The following is a 26,081-nucleotide window of genomic DNA, read 5'->3' on the forward strand; positions in this document are numbered from 1 at the left end:
GGTATAACAACAGGCTGGCAACCGCAGAAGACAAGATTAGTGAAATGTAGAACATATTCAATCTAAACCTTAGGAGGTGTTCTTTGTGGAAATTAACAAGCTAGTTGTAAAATGTTTATGGAAATGGAAAAGGCCATGAGTAGCCAAGACAATTTTGAAGGACATGTTTACCAGACAGCAAAACGTATGACAAGATTACAATATTTATTATTGTATGGTATTTTTACATAGAGAGACTCATACATAGTGAACACTTGATTTATTCTAAAAGCAGCCCTTCAGAGAAGTGGCTAGAAGATGAGCTCTTCGATGAATGGTGCTGGGTCCATTTGAAAATTCACAAGGAAAAGAAATGAAACTTAACTTTCACTTATATCCTATAAAAATTTAATACCACACAGAAGGTATATCTTAATGCAAAATATGAAATGATAAAACACTTAGAAGAAAACATAGGAAATCATCTTGATTACTTTGGGATAGATGAAGATTTCTTAAGTGGAAAACAAAATTGCCAAGAGAAAGATCCATTAAAATTAAGAGCTTCGATTCACCAAAAGACATCACGAAGGGAGAGAAAAGGCAAGTTACAGACTGGGAGAAGATATTTATGATACAAACAACTGCAGTGGGCTTATATCAGAATACATAAAGAATTCCTACAAATCCATAAGAAAAGATAAGGAAAAATATGTTTAGGGACTTGAACAGGAACTTTACAAAATAGGCTATCTGAAGGGCAGCAATCATTTGTGTTGAACTATGTTTTTCATCAAGGGAATGTGAATTCAAGCCACAGTGCAATACCACTATGTGGTATGTAGTGGCCACCAGAATGGCTAAAATTTAATACTGCCACTTCCAAATGGGGAAATAAATGTGGAACAAGTGTCAGGCTCATCAATGCAGGTGGGAGAACAAACTGGGAAAGTCACTTTGGATGAGTTTATGGTATTTCGACCCCACAGTTTTGCTCCCGGGGTGGTTTAGGATAATGGCAGTGTAGTGATATATAAACACCAAGATGTAAGATAGGAAAGAAAGGCTACTGTGGTGGCTGAGCCTGTAATCCCAGCATTTTGGGAGGCCGAGGTGGGAGGATTTCTTGAGGCCAGGAGTTTGAGACCACCCTGGGCAACATACTGAGATTCCATCTCTCTCTCTCTCTCTCAGAAAAAAAAAACCAAACAAACAAAACAGCCAGGCATGGTGGTGCATGCCTGTAATCTTAGCTACTTACGAGGCTGAGGCAGGAGGATCCTTTGAGCTCTGGAGGCCAAGGATGGGGTACATCTATTTAAAAGAATAAGCCTCATGGTTCAATTTGGGCAAACAAGTGACCTGATTATTTGATGATTCCACTTTCCCTGAAGTGCTTTTCCAGGTATCATTTATCTTCCAAACTCTATTTTGGTTGATGACTACATAGTTGAAGGCAATTTTATTATCTAAAAATATTCTAGCTCATGAGTTTATACTGGATATTTTTGACTCTAAAATTTGAACTGTTATTTGGGCATAGTCAGGGATTAATTGCAGAGTATATATTTTAGTGTAGGGTAGGAATCCTTATATGAACTGACAATATTTAGTGTCTTGGATCCTGAGTTGAGTTCATCAGACTTCTAATAATTCACTTTGAATGCTTGGAAGGGCTGGGTAAATATATCAAAACTTGGCCCCATTTTGATATAGGTAAGTGTGGAAAGGTCTTCTGATTATACAGGAAGAATAGTCAATAAGGGTGTACCTTGAGCAGACACAAATGTTGTTAGGAATTGCTATAAAATTTAATTGTTTTCACGTTCGTGTAATTAAACACATAATGCAATGGTTTTTGTACATGCAGCTTTAAGATGAAATAATTGGACTATAGTTTGTGTTATTAGTCCTGTATCATGTCCCTTTCTGTTCATGACATCCTTTGTGTTTCTTGGAAGCCCTGACAAACAAACAGAAGCAGATAATTGTTGAAGCCTAGGTCCAATGAAGACATGTTGATGTATTGAAGTTCATTCCAACAGTGGGATCTATAACTAAATGACAAACTCAACACTTGGAAAAAATGTCAGCCATTGCAATTGTTTGGTAATGGCAAATTAAGGAGTTTGAAAAGCTTACAGAAAAAAAATTCTGTCTAAGGAAGGGCAAAAGTTTTAACCATTTTAATAGTTTGGTACTTTGAAGAAACCCAGTGAAAAAATCATGGCAATCAGTGAAAGAAAGAGGAAACAAATGTTAGAAAGTATGTTCATTGTCCTATCATGGCTGTTGGTCCAAAAGTGTTAGAAGGAAGCAATTTTCACTTGATAGCATCTTCAAGGTCTCTCTGTTCTTTGGTCAGATGTCTACCTCCAGAAGTCATTTGTTTCTGTTGGCCTCCCATTGAATTACAAGGTTAGAACATAAGTATACTTGTATTTCCAGGTTGGGGTATTCTGAGCACATTTACACAGGAAAACATGATTCTGTGGGTGTATGCCCTGGAATTCAAGAGCAGCATTTGTGTTTAGAAGTACTTGATGGTCTTTTCTTAAATGATGCTAAGACTTCTCTTTATAGATGTCTTTTCCAAAACAGGTATACATCATGTAGATGTTCATTTAGATTTATCATTTTTTGGAAATGTAATTTGTACCTGCTGATTAGGTATCTGTGTATATGACATTAATTTTGGCAATGCCTGCTAAAACCACAAGCTCCAGTCCATCAATGGAGGAGTCAATTCAAGCCCATATGTCTTCTTGCAACAATTTTATGAGAACTCATATGAGAATTTATGAGAATTTTTGAAATATAGATTGTATATCTTTAGGGCTATGGGTAGAATTTGGGCTCAGTAGATTAAACATCTGGTGATTTAGATTGTTTTGATTTAAAACACCATTATATATTCTTTCCTTCCAGTTATATGGGGTTGATATTTATTTTATATTCTTTTCTTAACTTCTTAAGTATTTTACTGATAGGTTGACTTTCTCTATCACTAGTTAATATTGGAGGTTTTCCCAGTTGATAAAAACACAATTTATAATCATTTGGTAGTAGAATGTTAGCTAATCTCACCAGATTATTTTAAGCTACTACTAAAACATATTTGAAACTTTGTGATTTGAGCAAATGAATGAAATCCATTTGTAAATATTCAAATAGTCCTAGAGTCAGAGGTTTTGATCCTTGTCATAACTTTATAGTTTTTCTTGGGTTGTAGTACTAATAGATGAAGTGAGTGAGATTCGGTCACCGATTGATCCTCTTTGACAAAATTTTGCTACCACTATTTTTAGTAGAATATGGATCTCTTCTTTGGCATCATGCTGGGGCCAAGCTGTTTGAGTGGCAGCAGGAAGATGAGCAGGAGGGTCTGAGAAAGAATAGGAGGCCAGAGGAGGTGGAGGACAGAGGAAGAGCAGGTAGCAGGCAGGGAGGGAGAGAAGGGTCCCTAGCAGCCTGCATGCTCCCTGAGTCCTGGCTATCCTGGGAGAGGTTCGTGTAAGGTGTCTGAAGGTGAGTGGAAAAAGAGACTCATCAGGAGAGTGAAGAACCCAGAGAGAGGGAGGAGGAAAGAGTGAGTGAGAGGCAGGCTAGCACTGGGCAAAAGCAGCCTGAGGGAAAAGGAAGGAGCAGGAAATAGGGAGAGGGGAGACAACTGCCTGAACAATTTGTTTTATCCACATTGGGATAAAATCAGGGAGAAAATATGTGGCTGTTTTTAAACAAAATTATTATACCAGTCTAATTTATTCAAGATCCACATTGATTAGGAATATTAATTTACCTTGATTTAGAATATGATCAGATGTTTTATTTTATAATTATGTCTATATAGCAAATCTTTAAAATTTTTCATATTTAAAAAGTACATATGTTCCCTTGGCATTTACTCATTCCTTTTTGCTAGTGTGAGATTGGCTTCCATTTCTTGGCTATTTGATCTTGTAGGTTATCAAACTATGCTATTAATTTGGTTCATAATTAAGCGTCCCACCTGTTCCTCCCCAACCAGGCCCTTTCTTAAAGGGCCAGTGCTCTTAAAAGCCTTATAAATTAAAATAACTTTTAATTCTGGGGATTCTGGGAACCCCTTATTACATATTCACAGGGGTACTTATTATTGGTTTTATATGAGTATGAATTAGTCTCTAATTGGTAGTTGTATAAGTTCAATAAGATCAAGAGTTACTTTACATGTAAGAAAATTTATAACATTGAAGTTTCTCTTGAAATAGATGAACGTGCTAGTATGTTTGTGTAGCAAATAGCTCACATCGACACGACAGAAGAACATTCTCAACTCTCCATCAAGGTAGGGAGCTCTAGGCTGGATTCTTCCCATTTTGTTATGTGATGTTTTAAATCACAAAGTCTTTCCTTGCACTCCTGCTGTAAAAATTCACCTGTGACTTCTAGTAGTTTAGGCTTACTTTTTATATCTTCATAATAATATCTCAGATCCATCTGGAGTTTATTCTTTTGTATGATGGGGGCCAAGAATTTGCTATTCTTTTTCTAAATGGTATTCAGTCATGCTAGCATCATTTTAAAAAGTCCATTTGCGATGGTATCTATATCATATGCTGAATTTCCTAATGTTTTTAGGCCTACTTCTGTGCTCATTGAAACTTTTTTTTTGTAAACTTTGTACCTATCTCTAGTGGTTATCTTTGTAGTCATACTTTAAAATAAAAGTCCCTGTGCCCCAGTCCACTTTTTAATTTACTCTTTTACTCTACAGTATGTCAGCTTTTAGTGGTATCCTTTGACTCCCACTTATTGATGAGATCAATGAGTTTATTTTACTTTTCCATGTCCCTCTACTTTTACTTTATAAAAATTGCATTACTTCTATGTTATCAGAACATGTGTTATATATAAATATATATATATGACTCTTCCATCCTTGTTTCTAACTTTATTATTAGATCTTCTATTAAATCCACATAATTAACCAACATCATTAACTTATATTCATTCTTTCACTTTTACTGAGAGTATTTTAGGCTATTAATTTTCCTTTGATCACTGCTTGAAATGTAATCAGATCCTGATATGTAGTCTATTTATTATTATTATTTTTAGAAATTTAGAAATATCAGGCCAGGTCTCATCAGTCATTTATTGGTTAAATGAAACTCATCTGTAAGCAGAGCTCATGGATATGGCATCCCCTGATTTCTTGTATTTTTGTTTATTTTTTTTGAGACAGAGTCTTGCTCTGTCCAGACTGGACTGCAGTGGCATGATCTCGGCTCTCAGCAACCTCTGCCTCCTGGGTTCAAGCGATCTTCCCACCTCAGCTTCCCACGTAGCTGGGATTACAAGCACCACCATGCCTGGCTAGATTTTGTATTTTCAGTAGAGATGGGGTTTCACCATGTTGGCCAGGCAGTCTCGAACTCCTGATCTCAAGTGATCTGCCCTCCTCAGCCTCCCAAAGTGTTGGGATTACAGGCATGAGCCACCATGCCTAGCCTATTCTTGTATTTTTAAAACTCTAATTCTGTAGTCATGATACTTAAAGAAGGCATGGTTGAATAAAAAATTGATTTACACCTTTTCCTGATTTTTGTATAAATGCTATTCCATTCTTGCCTTACTTTGCATATTGCTTTTGAGAAATACTATATTAGTTAAGTTCTATTTTCCAGATCAATTTTCCCTAGTACTTGGTTGGCTATATTAATATGTAGATTCAGATTATCTGGCATTTCTGGAAAGCTTTCTTGAATTGCAGTTTAAAGTATTAGTTTTATTTTATTGCATTGATTTATTCTTCAAGGACTCTACTTATTCCTGTGTTGACTGTTCTTTGCCTATTTCTCCTTTCAACCAATTTCTCTCTGTTCCTTTTTACTTCTTTGTTTAAGTTTTATTTATTTATTTATTTATTTAGAGATGGAGTTTCATTCTTGTTACCCAGGCTGGAGTGCAGTGACATGATTTTGGCTCACTGAACCTCTGCCTCCAGGATTCAAGCGATTCTCCTGCATCAGCCTCCTGAGTAGCTGAATTACAGGCATCCACCACCACACCTGGTTATTTTTTGTATTTTTAGTAGAGACGGGGTTTCATCATGTTGGCCAGGCTGGTCAGGAACTCCTGACCTCAGGTGATCCACCCGCCTCGGCCTGCTAAAGTGCTGGGATTATAGGCGTGAGCCACCTCACTAGGTCTATTTATTGTTTTTCTACTCTTCTTCAATGCTCCTTATTAAACATTCATATCTATTTTGAATATGACATAGGCACCATATAATTGGATTTTAGGATATGCTATCACCTTTATTTCTTCCCTGAGATCAACTAACTCTTTTTTTTTTTAAAATTAATTCTTTTTTAAGCCCTCATTTGGGTTCTTAAACTTTGAAGTTTTAATTTTATGTGTCTTTTTATGTCTCCAATACATTGACAATAAATAGTGGTTTCACTTGTGTTACAATTTTTATTGACTTCATAATTATTTGTTTCATTAAGTATTTGGGAGAATTTTTCATTTTTTTTTTTATAGTAGCTTTGTATGGAAGAAAGTTGCTCATACCTATATATTTGATTGACTGGCTTGGCAGATTGGGGTGGTGTATTAGTCTGTTTTCACACTGCTGATAAAGACATACCCAAGACTGCACAATTTACAAAAGAAAGAGGTTTAATTGGACTTATAGTTCCACGGGCTTGGGAAGTCTCACAATCATGGCGGAAGGCAAGGAGGATCTAGTCCTGTCTTACATGGATGGCAGCAAGCAAAGAGAATGAGAAGATGCAAAAGCAGAAACCCCTGATAAAACCATCAGATCTGATGAGACTTATTCACTACCACGAGAACAGTCTGGGGGAAACCGCCCCCATGATTCAATAATCTCTCAAGTGGCCCCTCCCACAACACGTGGGAATTATGGGCGCTACAATTCAAGATAAGATTTGGGTGGGGACACAGCCAAGCCATCACTGGTGGTTTTCCAGATTTGTTCTCCAAGGTTGCCATCTTCTGTCAGAGTAGAAGATTGCAATTTCTTTAATAGATGATATGGGAGTGGGGGCAGGGAGGGGCGATCAGTCATAGGGTTGTGTGTCTTTCATTTTTCATATTTTAAAAATACTGTATGGAAGGATTCTGTAGTAACATTTTCACTTTTTTCTTTGACCAGTCTCCAATGGGCATCTCTTTCCTTCTCTTTTATTCTCTTTTCCTCCAAGATACTTATTTTCAAGACCATCTCCTTAAGTATTGTACCCAATAAAAAGTCTTTTCCTTGGAGTCAGTGCTCTGATCTTCCAGGACTCTGTATGCATTTCATCACTTAGGATGATTTCACCTTCATTAACCTCCCTTCTGTCTTCTGCACAATTTTTCTGGATCCCCTACCCCCTGCCCTTTCTGTCCTTCTCCTACTTCTCCAACCCCAGCTTTCTGAATAGGATTGTGATGGGAGTTTTAGAGAAAGCTTTGCTGGAAATCAATATTTACTTTTTCAGATACAAGTAATTAAAATTGTACTTTAGGCTGAAAGTATGCTATTTGTGTCAATTTATTTGTACTTGTTGATCTGTATAGTGTTTTGGAGAACGTGGTGAGATTTCTATTTAGGCATTACCTTGGATTTTCTTGGATTTTGTGATTACCTTGGATTTTCAGAGTCAGCAATCTTAACTATGTCCCTCATTAATGTTGATCCTTTGGATTTTACCTGTAGTTCCTCTTACTGTAGCCTCTGATATAATTTTCTTGAACTCTTTTTATAAAACTAGAGAAATGACTGAAATTCTAAATGTTGTATTTGCTTTCTCCATCATCTCCTTTCAGGAATATATGCAAACTCACTTCCTTTATAATCTTCAGACAAAGAAATCACACCAAAATTTACAATCAAAGTATAACAAAGCAGATAACAACAATAATTAAAGACATTTCTCTAGTTCAAAACCCATGGGCAAATCTGATTCGCTAGATCTTGCCTACCAGTTCATTAGAAATAACCAGAAACCTATGTATGCTAGTTTAGGCTGATGCTGTATGGAACCCTGTACCCACCCTGACTGTGTGATAAACTCTGCTAGTGGGCATGAGTGTGCATGGTGGGGTTATCAGAGAACCTTGGGTCTCACACAGAAGGTAACATTTGACTTCATATTTAAATTAGGGTAAGCTGGGTGTTTTCAAAGTAAAGAAAGTGGAGGCAGGGAAACTCCTTTAAAACAAAAGTTTCCTGGATCAAAATTATGAAGGGATTAAAATGCTTCAGCTGTTTGCACAGATAATCTTAGATGACTTTAACACACATAATTGAGAGTGGGGTGGCAAAGTGGGGAGGCCTGGGGGAAACAGGAGGTGATGAGAGATGAGGCTGGAATGGAGGTTGGAGTCAAATTTGAAGGGCTTTGCTTGCCACATCATTCAAAAAGAATAATACAAGCACAAATTTCCTTTTTTGCCAACCAAAAGGAAGAAAATTAGATACCTGCTGATAAAAATGGTGTATTGTTAGGATGATAAATCTGTAACCTATAACACAAACTTTTTCAGGGAAAAACAGAAGTGTTTCAAATAAATTTATTTTCAAAACCAAGCAGCCAATTTTTCTAGCCAGTGGAAATTAGTCTGTTGTGTTCAAGAGTTGGTTGATAAAATGTAATAGTTTATTTTTAATATCAGTTTGAGGGTGTCAGAATGACTAGCCATTTGAGTAGGGGAGCTATCTCACTTAAACAAAAATCCTCCATTGACGGCTTCCAGAAGTCCTTCAATGTTGATTTCTTCAACTTTATCTACTCAAGGCCCCGTGGTGTGTAGGCACTAAAAGATGAATAAATACATGCCGAAAGAAAGTGAGAAAGATAAAAAGAAAGATAAGCAAAAGAGAGAGAGAAAAAAGAAGGAAAGAAGGAAAGGAAAAGAGAAAGAACTCAACCCATTGGAGATTCTCACTTAGTTTTTCAGTGCTCATACATTAGAATGTTTGGTGGTTTATTTGGGTGGGGCAATATTTCTTCACCTTCAGCTAAAATGTTTACACTCCTAAGAGTTGTCAAACTTTATCAACCATTGTGATTTAGGGCTAATGAATAGATAATAAAATGGGCACAGATAGGTGTCAAGGACCACCTTCTAATCCCATTCCCTACATTAAGATGGGACACTTGATTTTATAAGAAAGGGGAAGGGAGGCCAGAAGGAGTAGAGAACAGACATCTCTTCTCTGTTTTTCTTAGCATTTTTCTACACTAGGCATAATTAAAATAATGGCCCACTGTTCAAGCTGTGAAATAATCTGAAAAACAACAGAAAAAATATATAAAATGTGTGTTCCTTTCATTTTAGGAAACATTTTGGGAAGAGAGGAATAAAGAGAGGTTTGTTAATTTTTAAATGATGATCTTATTCAAAGAGGATAATAATTTTTGATGCTTGCTATATACCCCAAAACATAAAACTCGAGATTTATATTTTAAACAGAACAGACCAGACCCTACCAATGAGGAGGAAACAGTTACATTGTGTTTGAGATTGTTTTTCTAATTTAGTCTATATAAATATCACTTGCTTCAATTTTATTAGATGTTAAGAATATTCCTGAAAATGCAAATTTCAGTCTCTCCACAGTAGGATAATGTCTAATTTTAAAATATTGAACCATATGGAATTTTGTCTAGTTAACTGCATGTGTCCCTGAAATAGAATATTTATGGGTTTTTGTATTTCCAGTGCATTTTAGAGTTCCTGGAATAAAGCACATGGTCAAGAAATACTTGTTGAGTAAATTAATGAGTGGATTACAACAGAATGATAATCGCCTGAGACCTTCCAGAATAGTCCAGCTGTGAAGAGATTTTATGTATGGCTAATAGACACAGGATTCAGAATAAATGTGAATAAATTGTAGAGGGTGTCAGTTGTGGTGGTAGTCCATTAGCTTAGAACTATAAAAACCCTATTGGCAAACACAATTTGAGAAAAAACCCTAGTATTTCTGTGGTGGAGGCTTTCCCCCATGTACCCACTTTTAGTTGTTGATTAAAAGAGGCTCACAATACCTCTCTGTCTCACTTTCCACTCACGATTCCCTTTCCTAAGCTAGAGAAATGTGATATAGCCCAGTAATGTTCAGCAAAATTCATTATATTGTTTGCTATTTATAATAAGGGTGAGCACAAATCATCACTTCAGTTTTTGACTAAAGCAAATTGATTTGGGGGATGGAGTAAACCCAGAGTACAAAAAGAATGATAGGGCTTGTGTTGTTACCTTCCAGGTTCCTTTTCCAGTCATTCATGAATGGTAAATATGATATTCCAAATGGATTTCTACATGCTTTTAAATATTGTAAAGCAATCAACAAAATAGTAATCAGATGACTCCAGAAGTTGATGATGCAACATTTCCATTTGTGTTTGCTTGTGTATGGGGGCATGTGTGTGTGCACATGTGTGTGTGACAGAGGTCTGTACTATAGATATAAAGCTTGCCACTCAGAAGTGGAAGGATGGTCTTATGTTTTCTGCATCTCAAGAGTCAGCGTTTACATTGTTCTGCCACTCTTTGGCTGCTTGTAGCTGTGCATCCACTACAGAGATAAAATCCCATTAGGCTCAACACCAGTTTCTTTCCTTTGCCCACGATGGAGTAGCTTTTAACCTTCTTCATGGGTTATGCTATTGTTCTGGATAGTCTCTTTAAAAGGATATAACCCAGTTTTGTGACATCACTTTTGTTTGATTCACTCAGGAAATCATGATATGGTTTGTGTTTTCTTTCTCTGCTAGCTTCTTTCCTTATCTCCTCCTAATGCAAGGAAAAGCAAAATTGATGAAATTATAGAATTAACGGGATACTGAAAAGAGAGACTGAGATCATGAATCACTAAACCAATTTTCCTGCCTAGAGGGTGTAATTCAGTGGTATTTTTATAAATGTGATTCAAGCTGTGGCTTTTGCAAAAGATCATGAGCCACGTTATATATTAAAAAAAGGGGAGAAATCATAACTACTCATCAGCAAGATGACCTTCCTCTCCCTGCTGAGATTTATGTAATCCTAGGGGCTCTAATTCTTGAAATATACTTAGCTGGAAAATACAAGATGAAACCAGTACAATTAAACAAATGAGACCATCTACTTATCTCTGTCTCTGAATGCCAAGAAGAATAGATGCTACAACACGAGGGTGTGTGATCTGGGTGGGAGAATACTGGGCTTGAGTTAGAAAGCCTGGTTTGCTGTTATGATCTCCAGACATTTAATTTAACTGCTTTTGGTTTTAATTTGGCTTTATGTTAATTTGGTCAACAACCAGTTCATCATGTCAGGATAACAAAAAAAAATTCAGTTTTTAAACAGATAAGTGACAAGTTTATGTTGTGTTTTTGAAGTTAAGCAAGGTAAGAGTTGCTTGTATTGACCTCTCATGGTGTTCATGTATCTCTGGGTGGGTGCTTGCTAATCCAGAATGCATATGTCTTACAGAAGACCTGAGTTTAAATACTGGTAAATTTTGGAATTTTGAATGAATTACCCAATTTCTCTGAATCTCTGTATTGTTAGCTATAAAAAGACAATAATACCCCATCCAGTGACCATGAGAGTGAAACTGTCATAAGCAAAAGCAATCTCTGGAATTTTGACCCTTTTAAATAGCAGAGTTGCTTTGGATCAGCCTAAGTAAGGCTTGACTGTGAGTACTCCAATCAATGCATTTAACAAGCAGGAATGGTTAATCGGCCTGACTTCAAAACTAGTAAAGACAGGCATATTATATATTCTGATACATCTCTCTTTCTGCTTAACCCTGGAACATAGGAATGTCCCTTGATGATTCTCTGGTGACATGAGAGTTTGTTACTGTTTGTGGCAGTGTTATATGATAGTTACATGCTCAAGCTCTGGAACCAGACTCATATGGATTCTAATCTTGACTCTACCACTTCCTAACCATAGAAATTTGTAACCAGGTAACGTCTCTAAGCCTCTATATTCTGATTTGTCAAACCTCTAAATAGGAACATAACTTCACAGAGCTTTTAAAAGGATGATCTGATAATGTATCTAAACATCTAATGTAGAAATTGGTTCTTGGTAAGCACAGGTACTAGCTATTATTACCACTTCTATTATTTTTACCTTTCCTCCTTAGGCTATTTGCTCCGTTTTGCATTAGCAGTTCTATCTCTGTCCATTGCAGAGGCTTCTCTTATTTCTTGAGATGTATTCTTTATTTGCTTCTTTGATGAAGACCCAGTGCTTTCTCAGTTCCTGAGCTATGTTGCTCAGTTTATCATTTAGGGAAAAATTTACTTCCTTCATTTGCGAAATAGGAATAACTATAATAAGTATATATGTAGCAAGCTTCCCTGCCTGATGTGGGCTGTTAGGGACTGTTTTTCTGGATCTTGTTTCAGAGATATTATTACTACTGGTACTTTCACTCTAGTAGAATTTGTGATCTTGGCAGCCAGTTCCTCTTGGTAGAGATATTAGAGCCCCAACTCAGGCTGTTAGGCACTATACCTCATTTGATGCCCCAGAGAAGCATCTGTGCATTGGTTTTCAATTTGTCTTACTATTCCTTCCTTCTGGCACTAGGGGATTTCATTTTCCTCATTTTCAGTTCAACAATATCTCATAAAATTTATTTTCTTTTAAAACACTTTTTCCAGCATTCTGGAGTTTTGAGAGTGAGAAGGTGTTTCCTTCCCTATCAACTCCAAAACACATACTGATCAGTAGGATAGGATTTGCAATTGAACAACTAATCTCAGCATCAAATTTTGACTCTGGTTTTGAACAAATATCTATTTATAATTAGGTCTTAGTGTCATCAATTACAAAATTAAACATTAGGTGTTTGGTGCCTACGACAAGTTTGGCATAAACATTTGTGCGAGATGACTTCCTATGCAGATTTTCATAGCTCTTTACTCAGTGAGCCCTTTGGGAGAACCTTTCCCTTCTGATGAATGCTTCCAGTGCCAATTCATGCATCTATAAGAAAAAAGCAGGCCAGGCACTCTGTTATTATTCACACTGCAGGAAACCCTGAGATGAACTCAGTGAAAGGAACGACAGCCTAAAATTAAAGATCCGTTTGGTGTGCCTGATGTGTGTATTTTTAACATGTGTTTCCTTCCCCTGCTATCGGTAAACTCCATGACTAATATTCTGTTCAATGGCACAAATATAGAAGGAAAAGTTGGAATTGGTGTGAAACAGGATGGTAAAAAAAATCATTCATAAAGCTAGAGATTCAATAAACAATGAAGATCCTGCAACAGTTTATAAAGCTTTCTCTGGTGTTTCAAGGTACCGTCTTTTATGCTACTATTGCACTCAGCTGTACTCTACTTCAGACTGTCAATACCAGCATCAGAAATGATCCCAAATTGGTCTTCAGACTGGTTTCAGCTGATTTATCTTCTTTTATATGGGTAGTTAGGGATTGGGTTGGGTGAACGAACAATGAGGGAAGATCTTGCACCGCTAAATCTTTTAATATTAAAACTTCACGTGTTCAGCACTTTGTGTCGTGTTAATGTTCATGTTTACTAACACAGTCTTTCCTTATGATGCAACATTAGATTTTTCTTGGTTATTTCATGGGTGACAACATGAAAAATGGGAAAAGTGGGTGACTAGCTTGTTTATATTGCATGTAACATAACAGTAACGACAGTAATAATGATAGTATTTAACTCTAACTGAGTGCTTCCAGTGTGTCAGACATCTTTCTAAGTACTCAGTCTTCACAACATTTATCTCATCACAGCCTTGAAGAGAAATCCTCAGAAGGAATAGGTGGGAATCTGAGCACTCTAAGTATAAGGTAGAAGGGGATCCAAAGAACTGTTTAAAATGTTGGCAGGTGCTTGGAATGAGAAAAGTGTTCCAAGTGGGTGTTTGTGGACAGATGAAGCTGAAAGCCTGAATCAGAGGCATGGCAAGATCATGGAGGGCCTCAGATACTTTGCTGAGGGGTTTGGATTTCAATTTCACAAACAAAGGTAGGCACACTCTGTAAAAAGAGAGATAGTAAATCATTTAGGCTTTGTGGGCCACATGGCTTCTGTCAGAACTACTCAGCAATGTTGTTGTAGCACAGAAGCAGCCACAGACAATGTGTAAGCAGATGGGCACAACCGGTTCCAATAAAACTTTATTTACAAAAACAGCAGGCAAGGTTTGATGGCTCATGCCTGGAATTCCAGCACTTTGGGAGGCTGAGGCGGAAGGATTGCTTGAGCCCAGGTGTTCGAGACCAGCCTGGGTGACAGGGCAAAACCCCGTCTCTATAAAAATACAAATAAAATTAGCCAGGTGTGGTAGTGCACGCCTGTTGTCCAAGCTACTTGGGAAACTGAGGTGAGAGGATTGGTTGAACCTGGGAAGTTGACACTACAGTGAGCGAAGACTGCACAACTGCACCCCAGCCTGGGCAACAGAGTGAGACTCTGTTTTAAAAACAAAACAAAACAAAACAAAAAGCAAATAAAAAACCAGTCAGCAAGTGAGCAGAATTTAGACTATAGGCTGTTGTTTGCTGACCACTATTCTAGGAAGGAGTGAACTTCTCACATTTAAGGGCAAATGGTGCATGCAGCATACATGGCCACTTCGAAAAGATTTTCTCCACCTGATGTCAAAAGAGTTAAATTGAGTCTAATATAAATTATTGTTATTACTTTTTATTATACTTTAAGTTCTGGGATACATGTGCAGAACATGCAGGTTTGTTACATAGGTATACATGTGCCATGGTGGTTTGCTGCACCCATCAACCCGTCGTCCACATTAGGTATTTCTCCTAATGCTATCCCTTCCCTTACCTCCCGCCCTGAAATAGGCCCTGGTGTGTGATGTTCCCCTCCCTGTGTCCATGTGTTCTCGTTGTTCAACCTCCACTTATGAGTGAGAACATGCAGTGTTTGGTTTTCTGTTCCTGTGTTTGTTTGCAGAGGATGATGGTTTCCAGCTTCATCCATGTCCCTGCAAAGGACATGAACTCATCCTTTTTTATGGCTGCATAGTATTCCATGATGTATATGTACCACATTTTCTTTATCCAGTCTATCCAGTCTTTCTTTATCCAGTCTATGATGGGCATTTGGGTTGGTTCCAAGTCTTTGCTATTGTAAATAGTGCTACAATAAACATACATGTGCATGTGTCTTTATAGTAGATTTATAATCCTTTGGGTATATACCTAGTAATGGGATTACTGGGTCAAATGGTATTTCTGGTTCTAGATCCTTGAGGAATTGCCACACTGTCTTCCATCAAAAAGTGGGCAAAGGATATGAACAGACACTTCTTAAAAGAAGACATTTATGTGACCAACAAACATATGAAAAAAAGCTCATCATCATTGGTCATTAGAGAAATGAATCAAAACCACAATGAGATACCATCACACTCCAGTTAGAATGACAATCATTAAAAAGTCAGGAAACAATGTAAATTATTTTTATGCCTGTGTCAGGAAGAATAATTTCATGAGAGCAATGACCAGGGCCATTTCCTGTAAATGGATGGATGAGGAGTCGTCAGCTTGCCCAGAAAGGCCACTTTACACTCCTTGCTCAGCATTATAACTAATAGCACCCCCTGTCTTGCTTTCTGTGTTTGGATGATAAATTATAAATGGTCACCCTATTTTACACCTAAAAGGGGATGCATTTTAGAACTTCTGCCCAATGGGCAGGCTTTGGGCCTCATCTTTCCAAGGTTGTGTTATGGCCTGAGAAGAGTGATGGAATGAGAACCCCACCATCTGGAGTGAGGTCCCCGTTCTGCTCCTTATTAGCCAGGTGGCCTTGTGCTAATTGCTCAGTCCCTCCAAGTAAAGATTTGCTTCACTGAAAATTGAGAGTACTACATTTTTCCAGTATTTAGGGCTTTGTGGATAAATACAGTGATATTTGTAAAAGTTCACAGGAGAGACTATTTGTAATACATATCCAAGTGGAAGAGTGGCAGAATGGCAAGGTAGGAAAGGCTTTGGACCCAGACAGAAGGTGTAACCTAGTCTTCACCACTTATCATCCTGAGGTCTTGCAGAAATTATTGCCTCACCCTACGCCTCAAGAACCTCACTGGGGTTAATCATACCATCCTTTTAGAAATGCTGTAATTGTTAAAGATAACACATATAAACTTTTGAGCACAGTGCCTGGCATGTCGATAGCACTTGGTAAAGCAAAATATAGTTGTTATTTTTCAAACATAACATGTGTATTAGTCCGTTTTCACACTGCTGATAAAGACATACCTGACACTGGGCAATTTACAAAACAAAGAGTTTTATTAGACTTACAGTTCCACATGGCTGGGTAGGCCTCACAATCATGGCAGAAGGCAAGGAGGAGCAAGTCACATCTTACGTGGATGGCAGCAGGCAAGAGAGCTTGTGCAGAGAAACTCCTGTTTTAAAAACCATCAGATCTCACGAGACCCATTCACCATCACGAGAACAGCGCAGGAAAGACCCACCCCCATGATTCAGTCGTCTCCTACCGGGTCCCTTCCACAACATGTGGGAATCATGGGAGCTACAAGATGAGATCTGGGTGGGGACTCAGAGCCAAACCGTATCAACATGTCATATTGAAACTATTATTTATCTTTGCTTTGACACGTGCCTCACATTGTTTACCTCCACTCACCTCCTGCAGTGTCGTAATTCTTTTTGTTTCTTTTTTTCCCCCCCGCTATTCTTTAAGCCACATCTACTCAGCAGGGTTCTGAAACTGTGATGGTGATAGTAGTTCCTTACTGAGCAATTTTTTTGTTGTAGACATCTCTGGATGAGGGATATTTTCTCTGTAGTCTAACATAGCTAATGTTAACTTTGCCTAACTTTAGAGGCTATAATGTACCTTTGAATCCTTGATTTTCTGGAAGCATTCTCTGGTCCTGGTAGAGCTTGTTTGTTTTTTTCTTCAATAGGGAAGGCCAGCCAAGGTCATGGCCTGAAAATCATGGTGGTGGGCACCATGCTATTTCTCTCTTCCTGCTTTTCCTGCACACTTCTATCATGTTTGCTTGAGGACTTGAAAATAATTGGTTGGAACTGCTACTCGCTTTTAGCCTTTTATCCAAGTTTGACAAGTATGTTGTGCCAAATAGCATGTACTATAAATGGCTTGAACCTAATAAGTACTCTTTTTGGACATGTGATCTGTTGTCCGTCTTCCTTCCTTGAGAGGGAAATTACAATCTTCTAAGATTCTCTTTCCATTTCTATAGAATGTGGGTGCTAATTTGAAAGCAGTCTCATAAAATGGAAGCAAACCAGGCTAATTAGAAATATTTATGGGACTGTTAGTGAATATACATCTAAATGAAATAGCAAGGCTCTCCTTGAAGGGGAAAACATTACTTTGGTTGTAGGAATAATTAGCCTGTGCTGTAACATTGAAATAAGGTAAAACTCTTTCTCTGCTGATCGGATCCATTTTTACTTGGTCAGACCAAGGTATCCCCAGAAGGACTCATTAGTATATTTATGATTTAATTTTTATTTTTATCAAAGCTAAACTTGCATATATTTCTTATTCCCTGGAGATAATTACTTCAACTCTTTCAGTTGATTCTTTTGGTACTGACTCCATATCACTAAGAAACAAATTTACATTCTTTTTAAATAATTTCTTAAAGTTTGTTTCACACACACACATATTGTGAAAAGAGCCAAATATTTCTACAATGCTTCCTAGTAAAACTATCATATCCATGTCATTCTCCCCCAACCCTTTCCTACCTTCCTAGAAGAAAACACATTTTTTATTTATTTCTGTGATTCTGTTTAACATGATATGATTATTACTTCTTGACTTTTAGCTCTAAACATTATCTATTGACTTAGCACGCTGGCAAATGAGAATTTAGTTTTCGTTTATTCTCATGTCAGTGAGTCCCACTCCATCATCCCCTTCCCCATCTCTGTTCTTATGGTTTTAATAATAATTTTAAAGAAATCAGTATTCTGTATTCATATTATATGGCTATATAAAACTGTTCATGGATGAACCTTGTAATATACCTTGATTATTTTCCTATCCTGTTTAACATTTGTTTTTTTCCCATAGGTTTTGTTTATCTTTTTAAAAAATACACTTGTTTCATTTTGTTTGCATATAGCAATCCCCAAATCTCCCACACCAGTGTGTAAATCTCTGCTAGATGTATTCTTTCATATCTAGTATTTGCTCAGTTTCTCTTCTGAAGAAAGGTATCTCCTAGAGCCCTTGGCATGTTTTTATTTGGATTAATTCCTGTTTTTAGTCTCATTCTGGGATCTCACTTCACGTCTCCATTTTTACCTTTGCCTCTGTCATGTATTCCTAAATCCAAGGTCTTCCTCTTTTTAATATAGTCCTTCATTTTCATTGAGTATATCCTCCAGCAGCTTCTTGAAGAAGATAGAAAACTACATAAAAGATGAATTGTTTGAAAACGTACATGCTGAAAATGTCTTTATTTTATTTTTGTACTGAATAAAGATTTGACCAAGTTACAATTCTTAATTGGAAATCATTTCCTTTCAGAATTTTAGAAAACATTTTGTTTTTAAAATTTATAAACATATAAAAAAAGCAAAATTCACGGAAATTTCATGCACTCAACCCTGAACTACCAGCTTCAACAACTATCAACATTTTGACAATTTGTTTCATCTATTCTGCCACCCACCTACCTTTTTGCTTGTTTTGCTGAAATATTTGAAAATGAAACCCAGCCATCATCTCATTTCACTGCCAACTGATTCTGAAAGAATCTTCAAAAGAACACAAAGGGCGTTGTCTTACATAAGCACAATGCCATTATCACATCTAACAAAATAATAGTTCCTTTTTGTCATCCCAAAACAGGTTCAAATTCAATTTTCTCTGATTGTCTATAAATATCTTTTACAACTGCTTTATTTGAGTCAAGATCCAAACAATTTCTACTTTGTTATGTTTCTGAAGTCTCTTTTAATCCCCCAAATCTCCTCTTTCCGCATATTCCTATCCTTTCTCCCCATACCATTGACTTATTGAAGTAACAGAATGTTTGGTACAGAGTAAAGTCATGATCTGGATGTGGCTGATTGCCTCTTCATGGTTTAACTTGTTTCTATATTTCCCATAGATCAGAGGTTACATTTAAAGCCTTAATCAGATTCTGGTTCAATTGTTTCCCTAGACTGTTTCGTTGGTGGTAGGAGCCTCTCACTTTTAGTTATCCTAAAATTGAGCAGTGATTCCAGTAGTGATAGTTTGCTCTCTTCTTTTCAAAGATCTCCATCAATTTTTTACCTAGTGTTTTTAAAATCAATTGACTATAATTGTCTAAATCAGTAATCACATTACAGGAGTGGCAAGGTGGTGATTTTCTAATTTATCCTTTCTATTTATATATTAGTTCAAAATCTTCTGACTGAAAGACTTTCTCATTCAGGAGGGGTATACGGTTCATACTAGGAGAGCAAGACAATGTTTTCCATTTAATTAGGAGTTTTCAGAGTAATGAGTGGTGCCTTGGAAACCTCTTATATTGTCAAATAATATGTTTTCTCTTTTATTTGAGTAGCATGTTGAACTAATGACTTTTAAAATATTGAATTGTATTTTAATCAATTGCTGCCATTATGTATTTGATGCTTAAATTGCATTATTGGCCAACAGAAGCTCCTTTCTCTGAGAAATTTAAAGGCATTAATCCATTGACTTTTTAAAACAAGTGATTATTAAGTCCTTTAAATACAATCTAATTTTTTTCTCTCTGAAAGTTAGTAGCATCTCTTCTTTTTCTCCAAGGTTCTGAAATTTCACAGTAATATAATTCCACAACTTAATCTATTAATTTTAATGGAAATTTTCTATTTTATGTTATTATTTTAATATCAAAGAGTATATTTTATGTTATCGGAATATTCCTTTCTATAACATTCTTTTCCTCTTTCTTGGATACAATATCTCTTTTATCTCTCGGAGGAATTAATAATAGGTTTTTTTTTTTTTTTTGAGACAGAGTTTCACGCAGGCTGGAGTGCAGGGATGTGATCTTGGTTCACTGCAACCTCTGCCTCCCAGTTTCAAGCAATTCTCCTGCCTCAGCCTCCCAAGTAACTGGGATTACAGGAACCCGCCATCACATCTGGCTGATTTTTGTATTTTTAGTAGAGACGCGGTTTCACCATGTTGGCCAGGCTGGTCTCAAACTCCTGACCTTGTGATCTGCCCGCCTCGGCCTCCCAAAGTGCTGGGATTACAGGCGTGAGCCACTGTGCCCGGCCAACAAGTTTTTATGAAAATTTATTCTTCCTGTGTACAGGTTAGGGAGCTGTCCACAAGATCGCCCTCATTTTTGGCACTAACATCAAATCTGGGGCTCCGCACGACCATCCTAAGTGTCAACAATTTGCTAGGAGGAATAATAAAATTCACAGATGCTGTTATACTCACAGTTATGGTTTATTACAGTGAAATGATACAGATCAAAGTCAGCCAAAAGAAGAGACACATGGGCTACAGTCCAGGAAAGTTCCAAACATGGAACTTCCAGTTGTCCTCGCCCACTGGAGTCATGGGCAGTGTCAACTCTTCCTGGCAACAGTGTGGAACAATACACATACGGTACTGACAACCAAGGAAGCGCAACCAAGCTTTCATGTCCAGAGTTGTTGTTGGGGCTCAGTCATGTAAACATAGTTGGCTGCCCATACAGTCCCCAGCTTCTCTGGAGGCAGAGCACATGATCCAAAGCTCCTAATATAAACTGCATTATTCAACTCTCTGGTGTAGTCCAAGTGCCCAGGATAACCAAAGGCACTTTTATCAGGCAGGACCTTCCAAAGGCTTACCTCCTAGGGCAAAATCTCTGTTTTCTTCATTGTTTTCTCATTTGTTGATGTTTGCCTTTGTATTTTTTCTCAGATGCTTTCTTTAAATATCTGAGGATCATTACTATTTGCTTATATTTAGGAATAAGGAAATACAGTAGTCCGTCCTTATCCATGGTTTTATTTTCTGCAGTTTTAGTTACCCATGTCAACTACAGTCTGAAAATAATTGGAAAATTTTGGAAATAAACAATTCAGAAGTTTTAAATCTCACAACTTTCTGAATGGCATGAAGAAATCTTGCACTATTCTGCTTTGTTTTGCAAAGGACATTAATCCTTCATTTGTCAAAAGTATCCACACGTATACATTACCCCCCATGAGTCACTTTGTTGTCTCAGCTATCAGATCCACAGATCACAAGAGGAAGGGTGAATACAGTAAAATTAGATATTTTGAAAGAGAGAGACCACGTTCACATAACTTTTATGATGGTATATTGTTGTTGTTAATCTCTTACTGTGCCTAATTCATAAATTAAACTTTATTATAGTATGTATGTATAGGAAAAAACATAGTATATATGGAGTTTTGTACCACCCATAGTTTCAGGCATCCACTACGGGCTTGGAATGTATGCCCTGCAGATAATGGCAATACTGCTATAAAAAGTTGATGGTTGCTGTGTGTACATAGTGGATCTTGTGATCCGTGGTATTCACAATGGAGTTACCTACCTGGGCAATATTTTGAATACTTTATGCTATTATATTTAATTTTTTAAAAAAACATTTCCCTTTTGGAATAGTTAGATGTTCCAAAGAATGTTCTCCTCAAATCTTGCTTAGAAGCATAGACCTCACTACCAGAATTCTAGGAGATGAAGTGGAGAACAAAAAGGGGGGTCTCAATATTTAGTGTATACACATTCACTCAATCTCTTTAAGTCTTTTATCCCTAATCTTAGCTGTGTTTGGTGTCCTCCAGTCCAGAAACCTTGTGCTCTACCTTTCCCATAGAATAAACCTATAGCTTTCTAGTAGAAAGGGAGTTGAGCTGTGAAATAGACTTTTAACTGTCTTTCTAGTTTGAGCTCATCTTTATCCCTACTTACAGAGTTGCCTGATGGTACCAGTTCCTTATACTTTTAGGAATTCTTTTATTCCTGTGTTGAGATCAGGTTAATTCTCAGCTTTTCTCACTGACAGCTTAAAACTGGCCTTTAGGGCTCCACATGAAGTGCTAAATACTTTGTATTGCACCACTGTGGGTGAACTCTTTGTGAATAGCAACATATGTAAATGATGCCCTGATGTTGTGAAGCATGCAACAGGCACAACCACATACAGTGGCTCAACTCAGATTTCCTTGGATCTAATAAATCAGCTACAACTCTAGACTTTACATTGTTCAAAATTTTGTTTATCTTTTCTTCTGTCTACTTCTCCTCTTCCTCCTCTTTCTTCTCCTCTTCTCCTTCTCCCCTCCTCCTCTTCCTTTTCATTCTTAAATATCTTCACTGTTGTTTCAGTATAATTTGGCAGAAAGAGGAGTTAAATGTGTGTGTTCACTATTTTTAACCAGAATTCTCTTAACAAGTTTTCTATCTTTTAAAATCACAGCCCGTTGTATCTATGCTTAAGATTTAAAGCTATGGATAATTTAGCATCCAAAGAAGTCACTTTTTTCAAATGCTAAGCAGTCTAGAAACCATCAGAACTTGCAAAGGTTGTGATGGTGGCAATAAGCATAACATACGATTTAACTATGAAGTAATGAGGATGGATGCATTTGTTTGTTTTTCATTCTGAAATTCTTAGGAGTTACACATTAAAGTTCAGTAAACTATGAACTAAACTTGGAAGGAGGAATGATGGTGATGGCTGTTTGCATCTGAAAATTCTCATATCCATGCAAGAGACGAGAACAAAGAATGAATGAGGAAGCTAATCTTAGGGTTTCGTACTACATTATGGCTAAGTTTTGTGTGTACAAAAGCTGAACTGAGCAGAAGCTCATTGTGATTGTTTGTGAAACTGCTTGAATATAACTTTTTCCCGTATGTTTTGTCCCTTTATGGTGGAATAATTTATATATAAACAGTTATAAAATACATTTATTGAATGCCTACTTTGCAAAAGTCCCTACTCATGATTCATTCTTTGGCATGAGAATTTAAATTGCAAATACCCCATGGGAGAGATCACATGTTACACTTTGCACTCATTTGTACCTGAATGTGAATAAATGTATCCAACTCATCTTAATCATTGGTTAGGAGCAGAACAACAGGGGAGTGAATATTTACAGTGCATATACAATGAATATATGCACTAATATTGCTTTCAAACTCTGTTTTATATGTAAATGGTCAATGCAATTACCTATCAATTCTTATTTGGGAGGAAGCCATAGTTAAATGATTAAACCTGCTGAGAAAAGGTATAAGAAACATTCCTTTGTTCCAAACAGCTGAAAACAATGGAGAAAAACACACTTCTAGAAAGGGAAACAATAAAAATTCCTTTTGGTATCTCGCTGGTGCCATATAAGTGAATTTATCACTGGCTATTTTTATATTAAAATCATTTTCATATTAAAGATGGATCTTGCAGCATCAGGAGTTTCTTGGATATTAGAAGGTTCAGGTATATTCTCCTAGGAAAGTTAATTTGGACACCAAGAGAAATGTGGAAATGGTGATTCTAAAAGAAAGAATGACAGCAATATCACTGTTTTGGTGAGTATTTTAAGAGAAAGCAGGCTCACAACTGAGTGGCAAAGACAGTTATGGAAGCCTCACTGTAATGCCACCATGGAGCATGGAGCATAGCACAGCCAGCTAAGAGAGGGAGAGTCTGTGACAGTCAAGGGTGCAAGTAGGCACAGACAGGACAGATCATGTACACCTTGCCCCACTCTGTTCTTAGGTTCTAGAACAAAAGCCATGCAGGCCTGGGGACCTGTCCTTCAGCTTCTTCAGTTGGTCCTGGCAGTAGGAAAGGCAGGTCTGTGTATATCTCTTCTAGCTGCATTAAATAGTTTCGTTCTGTGTTTACAGACAGAGGCTACATTTCTATGACAATGGTCAGATGTGGCCAGAGTCCTTGAGTATGAGATCTGTTATAGGAAGGACGAGGGGTTTTAGGATGCTGAGGAGGCCACAAGCATTTTTCTATTCCCAAAGTGAGAATGGTTTACTTTATTTAAATTTCTTTTTTTCAACCATCACCATTATCAATTTCCAAAACTTTAAAAAAATCATTCCAGATACTCTGTACCATTAAGCAATAACCCTCTCATACCCTTCTTCTCCCACTCTTTGGTAACTGCTATTCTACTTTCTGTCTCTATGAATTTGCTGATTCTAGATACCTTGTATAAATGGAGTCATATGATACTTATCCCTTTGTGTCTGGTTTCTTTCACTTAGTGTGATATTTTTCAGGTTATTCATGTTGTAGCACATATCAGACTTTTATACCTTTTTAGGGATAAATAATATTCCAGTCTATGGATATATCACATTTTGTTTATCCATCTATCTATTGATGAACATCCTGGTTGTTTCCCATATTGGGATATTTGGTAATAATGCTTCAATGAACACTGGTGTACAAATCTGTTTGAGTTCTTGTTTTCAATTTTTTTGAATATGTAACTGAGAGTGGACTTGTTGGATCATATGGAAATTCTATGTTAAATATTTTGAGGAATGGAGAAGGGCCTTTAAAAGGGAAGCTTACTTTTTTCTTATAGGGACACGAAAAAGAGATTTTTCTGAAGTTGTTTTGACAGGTGTCCTTTTAGGGAATTTCTTTTTGAACATGTAGTTCTTGTTGGGTGTTGACAAGATGGCATATGTGTGTAGAATAGAATATCTCCCCTTCTTTTATTTTTGGGATCCCAAAGAAAGTCAGCACTGAACAAGGTCTGTCATAATGACCTTCATTGGAGCTGGTGAGAAATGATGCCAGGGACACAGATTGAGGGGGCTACTATTGTGTTTCCTGGCCCGACCTAGCATTTACCTTTTGTGCCTGGTCATTTATTACCACGTTGTTCAAAGAGAGGAAAGTTTAATGGCTCTCTGAAAAGCTTGTGGTATAAGTAGCTCTTCTTTTTTTCCTAGACTTTTTGAGCTTTATCCTAGTTTCCTGATTCAGTTTTCCCACACTATACCTGAGCCATGAGCCTGTTGATTTGGTGGTGGGAATTACTAGAAATATGATTTTCTTTGGAGCAGAAGCTTGATGCTAGAGTGATGGCTGCCTGGTGGCTGTGAAATGGAGATGTTCTTTATCAAGATGCTGCCAACTGTTTCTGATATGATGTAGTGACCATCTTAAGTTAAATGGCATTGCTTTAGACCTAGAGTTGCTAGATAAAATACAGGACACCTAGTTAAATCTGTATTTAAACAATGACACTGTCTTTTAAACTTTTCAAAAATAATATACATATGTCCATAGTATTGCATAGGACATAGTGATACTAACAAATTATTCCTCATTTTTCTGAAATTCAAATTCACCTGGGTGTCCTGTATTTAAATTTGTTAAATCTGGCAACCATCCTGAAAGCACCAAATGCCTGGGAGACCCTTACTTTCCTTCAGAGTGTTCTTTAAGACATGCACTCTCAATCTCTGTGGCTTTGTTCCTTGTGCATGGTGCAACTGGCCCATGTCTTTCATGAGGTCATTCTCTAGCAGGGTAGAGGCAGCAAGTGCATCCACTGAGGAGTCATGGCAGAGACCTCTGAGATGACTCAGGAAAATGGCCATGTTTTGTTATCTGTTTTGCTCAGGGAGTGTATTAGTCTGTTCTCACGCTGCTATAAGGACATACCTGAGACTGGGTAATTTATAAAGGAAAGAAGTTTAATTGACTCACAGTTCTGCCTAGCTAGGGAGACCTCAGGAAACTTACAATCATGGTGGAAGGGAAAGCAAACATGTTCGTCTTCACATGGTGGCAGGAGAGAGTAGTGCAGAGTGAAATGGGGAAAAGCCCCTTATCAAATGATCAGATCTCATGAGAACTCACTCATTATCACGAGAACAGCATGGGGAACCCATCACCATGATTCAGTTATCTCCACCTGGTCCTGCCCTTAACACGTGGGGATTATTACAATTCAGGCAGAGATTTGAGTGGGAACACAGAGCCAAACCGTATCAGGGCGTTTTCTCACCAGGGACCAGGTGAACATTAGATGGGCATGGTGCACAGGCACCAGGTGGAGCCCCTGCCAGTGGGGCTAATGTTCC

This window comes from Macaca nemestrina, chromosome 5 (assembly GCF_043159975.1).
Source record: "Macaca nemestrina isolate mMacNem1 chromosome 5, mMacNem.hap1, whole genome shotgun sequence".
NCBI classification, from domain to species: domain Eukaryota; kingdom Metazoa; phylum Chordata; class Mammalia; order Primates; family Cercopithecidae; genus Macaca; species Macaca nemestrina.